This window comes from Centruroides sculpturatus, unplaced genomic scaffold (genome assembly GCF_000671375.1).
Source record: "Centruroides sculpturatus isolate CEXI.00-Female unplaced genomic scaffold, Cexi_2.0 scaffold477, whole genome shotgun sequence".
Classification (NCBI taxonomy): domain Eukaryota; kingdom Metazoa; phylum Arthropoda; class Arachnida; order Scorpiones; family Buthidae; genus Centruroides; species Centruroides sculpturatus.
In genome coordinates this window covers 362,884-371,212 of record NW_019385213.1, presented here as the reverse complement: position 1 = coordinate 371,212, position 8,329 = coordinate 362,884, and the positions used below count along the sequence as shown (strand labels likewise).

Genomic DNA, 8,329 nt, shown 5'->3' with positions numbered 1-8,329 from the left:
TTATTTATTTATTTTTTAATTTTTTTGTTATTTTTATACCATTTGATCTTACAATAACATCTCTTCATATGTAAGCTTGGAACTACTGTATATATCTTTTATAATTGTACATTTGAATATATAAAAACATTTTAAAAACATAATATATGTACTGTACAGTATATATAATATAATATAATAATATATGATATTAATTATTAAATATTATATATGTATAACTAAATATTAATATCATATGTATAGTATAAGTGATGTAGACTATATATATATAATTTGTTAATATATATAATATAATACATTAAATAATTTCCTTTATTTTTTATGCAATACTTTCTTTTAAGATATGTTTGTAACATATATCGTTTCATATAAAATATAATGCAATATTCAATGAAAATGTATTTTCGTAGAAGTTTTAGAAGAGGAAATCGGTTTAAGGAAGAGAGATTCACCCGGCCAATGACGCCTGGGTGTAAATTTTGGCAACATTTACGTGATAAAAGTAGCTTCTGTTTCTCTGCCAACATTTTATATATCGAAAGCACGTTATTTATCACCTAGGCTCGGTTACAAGTTTCGAATATTTTTATATTCTAGATTATTATTTTTCGTTTTAGTTTTTTTGTGGTCAATAATTGGTTTAATTTAACAAAACCTAAAATATACACAAATTCATATACATTATAACAATCCATACGAATATAATAACTATTCTTTATACAATAATTAAAAAAAATTTAAGAGTACTACTATCATAAAAACGTTCTTAGAAGCAATCCTTTAGATATTTTTAGCTTTCTAAAAGTTATCTTTATGTTTGGGAATCTTATATTTTTTTTTATATTTATGGAAATTGGTGATCTGCATTCTGTATTATCTTTATAATTAGATGGCGTGCACATATTGCGACGACATATTTTGCTTCACTTTTTAATCCCACCCCCTTCTGTAAACAATTCGTCATTTGCCAATCACCATGTATATGTACTCCCTCTTCATTTCCGCAATCACATGTATAATCCATGTACAATAAATGTCAATTAACAATAGAATATTCAAAAATAAATAAATTAATTTGAATGTACAAACACTCGGATGACCTCCCCTCCTCCATCTGAATGTCGTCGCAATAAATACATGCCGCCTTACTAGTTCATTTAAACTAATTCCTCAATAGATAGACTGTGCAGGCCACAATGTAAGCATTTGTGTCTTATTTGTCATTAATTTGCTTAGTTTATTTTCAAGTATTATTTTCATATTTATTTATTTACCTGGAGCAGTTTAACGTAAAAAGCTATTGTGCCAAAAGACAATAACTAACTAACTTTGAATATAAATAGAGATAAGAAAGCTCCCAGTTCAACAGATTGTTGTAGGAAATTTTACTGAAGGAAAACGTTTCTAATTTAAAAAGAAAGATGATAAGAAAAATTTGAAATAATTGCCTTCCTTTAAATTATAAGTTACTTACTTTTATAACATTAGTATATATATTTTTTCTGTTTTGGTATCTTTACAATAGGTAGATATAATTTCAATCCATAATTTATTAATGTTCATGGCTGTGATTAAAATTACTTGGCGCTTGACTTCCTAAATTTATCGTAAACCAACACAGTGAAAGCTGCAACTCAGTTCTTTTTTTTAAATAATTAATCTCTTTTAATAATTAATAGCATATTGCCGCGGTTGGAATATATAACGATTGTTTCTATTGGTTACTGAGTGTGACATGTGGCTCGAGTAATTACTTAAATGCTCTCCTTCTACCACTTTGATTTATAATGTTAAAGAATTAAAGCATTTTCTTGATTATCTTCACAGGTAAAAGTAAGTTAAATAGACTTGTACTATTAAACATTTTTTTCAAAAATTAGCTTTTCCATATTTATTAGCCATTAGTGACAATTTTAAATTGTAAAATTACAATAATAATAAGCTAAAATATCATTTATATTAACTTTATTTTAGCTTAAATTATCGAATTTATAAGATTTAAAAGTTGTTCTTACAATTTTATTAGATTTATATTACTAATTTTAAATGCAGAAATTAGCATCCGTATTATTTTTAAATTAGTTAAGGACACAATAATTAACTGATTAGAAAGGATAAGAATATTCATTTTCAAAACATTATAAGTATCGGAAATAATTTTGGAGAATTTTGTCATTATAAGTACAGTACGTTTCATTAAACAATTATAAAAAAGGAGCGTGGAGTTGAAAAAGCAATAATTTTTTTTTTCAAAAATTCTATGGTATCTTTTTATCATTTTTCATTCTAAAAATACAATATTACTTCATCTCTTTTAAAATTTATTTTTGTGTTATAATGTTTAGAATATGATATTTCATCCTGAATATTTTTGAAAGAATTTAAATGTGTCTGCACAATCTATGTAGTTAATTTCATTTAAAATTGAGAGCTGAAATCTAAAGTTAAATTAAAATTAAATTTATATTCAAAATCGTTGATGAAGTAAGGATGAAATTATCTTTAAAGATTTAATTCATAAAAATTGTGATTTAAATCAAAAACTAAAAGATAAATAATCTAAAATAGATGTAATTAGACTGGATTTCTTAAGATATTAGTATCGATATGAAAGGTAATCGATTCGCTAAATACAGAGCATGTTTCGTAAAACCGAAAATCAGATTAAATTTAATATTTTAATTTGCATCAGATAGATATCTTTCCTCTTTCAGCCCATAGCCCGAGATAACTCGGGCTGCGCGTGACGCTGTGCAGTCCTTTCTAATCAGTTAATCCATATCCCGAGTTATCTCGGAATATGGATTAACTGATTAGAAAGGATAAGGATATTTTCGCGGCAAAAATATTTTATGACGATTTATTAATTAGGTAATTAAACGAGCTATTGTTTTTTATGGGAGTTTTTTAATCAAATTAATTAAATTGTTCTAAACTTCTATTTCACCGATTTGACTTCGATAAAATTTTTTAAAATGCTATTGGATGTTTTTTATGACATCAGCAGGTTTTTTTGTTTTTTGTTCAGTAGATTTTTTTCCCATATCTTCTTTCAGTCCCCTCGTAATTTAATAGCATAAAAATCGACAATATGTTTTTGAACAGATACAGTAAGTTAGCTCCCCTCCTGCTTTAAACCAATATTTCCCTGAAGCGTAGTACATGAAAACTACCCGGGAAAGCGGACTCCAGCTGTTCTCAAGATCAACCAGTTTGTAAACAATATAGACTGCACGTGTGAAATTTCACGCCTTGTTAAACGAAATAATAACAATCCTTAATAACAATAACAACAATCCAGCTATATTTTTCAAATAAAAGCATTTATTTTAAATTNTTTTGAAAAATAAAAATAAATAAATATACATTTATTTTTTTCTAAAAATTATTATTATGCGAACAAAAATTGGAAAAATGCCACATTATTATATATATATCGTTCAAATATATAAATAGGGAAATGAAAAATTAACCTTGACTAGGGATTTCAAATTATAATGACATAGCACTCGTAATTATATCCGTTATTTAATTAAAATGAAAATGAAGGATAAAGAATTTATTTCAAAGCAAAACCACACAACACAATTTTTTATATCTCAAATTCTTTTTAACTATATTTATCTTGAGAATAGGGACAGATGTTACGAAATGTTTTAAAATTCTTTATCTAATTCTGGGAAATTCCTATTCTCTATATTAGATGAAGAAGCATCTTTAATGAAATTCCCGAATCATGTAAAATAAATGTTAGATATAAACATAAGTAATAGCGGAGACATTGTAATGTAATGCAATTATTCAGTAATAAAAAAATTAAACTTTAGAATGAATGCAAAGAGATTTAGCGCTGTTTTTAACAATCGAGGCTTAAATTTTTGAGAATTTAACCACTATAAATCATGTTAATAATAAAACTAACAAGATTTATAACTATTAAAACAGATATGTAACTACATAATTTGAAAAAAATTATATTACAGTAGTCCCCCGTTATATCGCGGATTCGGATATACCGCATTTTTTTTCTCCCAAATTTTAAAAGCACTTAAGTCAATAAATTTTAAAATTTGAGTGACAAAAAAGTTCGGAATATATCCAAATACTGTATACGATATAACGAAGGCTACTGTATTAATTTAAACGTCGCAGGTTTTTAACACGTGACTGCCACGTATGACACATGTGTTATACAGTAACACTTCTAAAGGGGCCATTTATAACATGTAATAAACAGAAGTTTACTTTAAAGATAGTATATAATGTATCTGCAATACATTTAATATATTATTATTCTATTTAATTTCTGTGGCCCCTGTGTCTAAGTTCAAATAATATTTTCGTGGCGCTGAACAATAGTTAATTTTGCATGTGAAAACTCACTGATGTTAAGCAAAGAGAATATGGCACTATATTTTTTTTTATTGAATAAGCACAAATACAGATCAGAAATTAACCAACAAAACAATAACTATCAGAAGAAGTAGACATTTTGATGGGAATTCACACTTCAAACTTTATTGCTATATTATAAAATAACGTAGAAAAGTTAAATATAATTTGAAAATATGAGCATTGCTTTAAAATGAAACACAAAATATTATTATGATATATAAAAAATGTCTAATGAAAAGAAATTATATTTTTGAATATGTTTAGAAAAGCATATGTTTAGAAAAGCATTTCAGGTAAATGAATGGCTCATTTTCGGAAGATAGACAATACGTAGAGACAAGTTTGGCGTTTTTCTGACTGTACTTCCACTTTTTTTGTTAATTGTTGCTTAACATATTTTGTATGTTCTCCTTGTTCTTTTGTTTTCGCTGTTTCTCTTTATTAAAAGTGTGTGAACTTTATCCTTTCTCTGTGGTTTCGGGATTTGATTTAACGCATTAGCAAACTGATAGCATTAGATTCCCTAAAATTCTAATTTTCATCTTTTTTCCTTTGACTTCTTGATACACAATGAGAGCATTCACAATTGCCATTTGCAATAATAACTCAATTCCTAATTTTCTAAACCGTTTAACACCTTTTCGAAGTGTAGTAGCATAGAAAGCTATCTGATCTGAGAAATTTATTCCTTTATGATAAGTAATAACAGCTTCTGGTTTCACCTTAATGGGTAGATGTTTTCTCTTTCTGGAAAGATTACTTGTTGATGTTCCTGCAGTGCTTTCATTATTAATGGTTGTCTCCATAATCATGTCCTCGTTATATGCATCAACATCAATAGGTTCACTTTCATCAACTTCCCACCCCCCGCTTTTCATCATAACTGGATAACTGGTTTATGTAAATTAGACAGTATCCTAACATCTCCTGTATCTTTCCATTTTAAACTACTATTTCTCTGTCATCTTCACAAATATCATTTCTTCTTTTTTCAATTTTGCTTGATTTATTTTGTTTTTGGTATTTGCTTCTTATTTTGTCTTAGTGTGCCTATTACGTGAGTTCGTTTTGTAGAAATTCTTTTGCTAAATCGTAACTTGTGTAGAAGTTATCAACAAATAAAATTCTGCCTTCATTTAGTAGAATTTTAGCCAATTATTCACATACTTTCTTAGCAAGTTCTATTTCTTTATTTTCTTTTACACTATAAACTCCATTGCAAGAAGGATTTACTTACGCAAAGTAAATCCTTCTGATGAGTATAACTTGAAAAGTTTTATACAATATTTATAGGCTTTGGAATGTATTGCTTGAAAATTAGTCTCTATCTCCAAGGAACGAGTGTTTCCTCAACTATAATTGTTTAGTCTGGGCAAAAGACTTGCTGAAATTTTTTTAGAACAAATCTAATAGTGGTATTTTTCCCAGATCATCTCCTTCTCAGACGATAATGCAAAGATAGAGAGAGATCTTTGCATTATTGGAAAAGTGAACGAATTTTAAAAGTAATTTAAATCGATTTCTTGACATAGTATTGCCGGTAATATTATTTGAGTATAAAGGATTCGTTAACCAGTATATAAAGCCGGATGCACACATGCGGCGCGTCAAGGAAAAGCGGAAGAATGACGTCACTTTTTCTCGCCGCAGAAGTCGATTTTGTGCCGCTTTTCTCGTGCCGCAAAAGTTGGTTGAATTTTATCTTTTGCGGCAACTGCCGCCAAGACGCGTTTCTATCAGCCAATAACAGTTCGTCTGGTAGTCACGTGAGAAAATACAATCACGTGGTGTTTTAATGGCGGAAAGTTCGACGCGGTTAACCGAGATAGATAACTAACATCGGAATAAAGAGGAAAGGATAATAAATTTAACACAAATTCTACACAAATAAGCGTATATAATTTAATTCAAAGAACAGAACAACCGAATCTTACTCGAAATAGTATTCTTTATCGAGGAATAAGCGTATTTTGTATACCAGTTCTTTATCAATCCAAGAAAATATCTCTAATCCAAAATCTTCGTTCGAATTTTCGACAAAATCTTCTAACTAAATAAAGCAAGCCGTACAAAACAAAATTTGTAAACACGTGGATAGCGACAATATTGATATCGTTCGCCATTTTGAATACTGAACGCATGCGCCGAAATGTAAGCGGATTGCCGCTTGTGTGGCTGTGCTGCCGCGCGGGGAAGATGCGTTTGCGACACCGCTTTTCCTTGACGCGCCGCATGTGTGCATCCGGCTTAATGAAATTGAACCTCTTTTATTTAGACCAGTGTTTTTCAACCTTTTTGAATACGCGACCCCTTTACAAGTTAAAAAATTCTGGCGACCCCCTAGGGCCATATTAAAACTATATCAGTGATTTTAATTTAATTTAATTATATTTAATTTTCTTTCTGTTGAGAAAAATTATTATTGATTAGAATAAGATGTTAGGAAGAATCGACAATAACTTAAGACACGTATTGCTGTTGATCTTTTTTTTTGTGATTAGCATTACAGTTTTCAACTTCTACTTTTAAACTTATTACTTCTTTTTAAAAGTCGGCTCAACACTTTTTCGGCTATCATTTTTTGCAGTGGGCCGTACCCACCCAGACCCCTCCCTGGCGACACCCGAAGTACAGACCTAAATGTCGATCAAAAAACCAATTGTACTGTATAATAAACATGTACTCGCTGAAATTGTAATTTTTTTAATGTATTGTAGTAACTACAAACACATGTCTTTTTCTTTTACCCACGACCCCCCGTGTAAGGCTTCGTGACCCACAGGTTGAAAAACACTGATTTAGACCAATCCGCAATAAAAGTCCAAGAAATTTTTTTATTTATTTTACTAACAGAAACAGGTTTCCATTTGAGATATCTTGATTTTGGTTTCATTTGAATCTTACTAATATATTGTTTTGAATATTTATTTGTTTCATGGACAAGTATTTCAATTATCTCATTATCCAAAAATAATAAATAAATTTCCATCGGAGAGGCATCCGGATCAATTTCTACTTGAATTCCAGATTTTGTAAACTGGAAAAAGGATTGCTTTCTGTAACACTTTCCACTGAATTTCTCCCCCAGTAGGTATTATATTTCCTTCTTCATCATTTAAAAACACATTTTCATCTTCACAAATAAGCATATCAACAAGTTCATTTTCTAACAAGTTATTGATAGAATTACTCATTTCTTGACTTTTCTTAATCGGAAACATCTTCATTATCAGGCAAAAATGTTGGATCGTCAAAATTTGAATCATCTGACCCAAATAGAAAGCTGCCAATATCCTTTTCGCTTCGTTATTTATTAGAAATAGATCTTCATTATTGACAGTAAATATTCTAAATTAAATATAAATAAATCTGAAAATGCTATATGATAATTCATTTAAGTAATTATTATCGTACTTTTTGTCCAGAGTTAAATAAATACAATCATCTGGATAAAAATAGAAATTATTTTTTCTTTCCTCACACAAACTTGGCATTGCTAAGGTACCGTTGCTGTTTTGTAAAAACTCTAACTTAGAAACGGCATAAATGAACTTATATAGCAGTTAAGTTATATTATAATCATATTCGATTTATAAGTTAATCTATTAATACAAAGATAATGATTAATAACCCTAATTATATATTAAATATAATTATATGATTAATATTAATAACACAGTTAATATGTAATAAAAAAGATCATAAAAAGTTTTTCCTAAATATATATATAATGAGTATTTCGTCGTTTCACTCTTCACAACCATTAAAATTATTCAGATTTAATGAAGGTTTTATCAATAATTTCACTTGACATAATGTTTGATTAAAACTATAATTTTTTTTTTTTTTTTAAGATAAAGATAATCATTTATATAGAGAATATTAAAAAAATTGTTTTTAATATTTAATTCTCTTGTTGATGTTCCTGCAGTGC

At 28.4% G+C, this 8,329-nt stretch overlaps 2 protein-coding genes across 3 annotated transcripts in view; one reads left to right on the top strand and one right to left on the bottom strand.

The window, feature by feature from the left end:
• Positions 1-8,329, bottom strand: part of LOC111636219 (DNA helicase MCM8-like) — a 76,742-nt gene that overhangs the window by 50,764 nt on the left and 17,649 nt on the right. Inside the window, exon 1 of one of the 2 annotated variants that reach the window (XM_023381427.1) lies at positions 6,330-6,498. The exons of the other annotated variant lie outside the window; for it this stretch is intronic. The gene's annotated coding sequence lies outside the window, so the exon portion shown is untranslated. Of the gene's footprint in view, positions 1-6,329; positions 6,499-8,329 lie in introns of those variants that run through there. 2 annotated transcript variants of the gene reach the window in all.
• The window catches only part of LOC111636225 (beta-1,3-galactosyltransferase 2-like), a 39,449-nt gene continuing 32,916 nt past the window's right edge, over positions 1,797-8,329 (top strand). The window contains exon 1 of the mRNA XM_023381436.1: positions 1,797-1,833. The gene's annotated coding sequence lies outside the window, so the exon portion shown is untranslated. The remainder of the gene's footprint in view (positions 1,834-8,329) is intronic.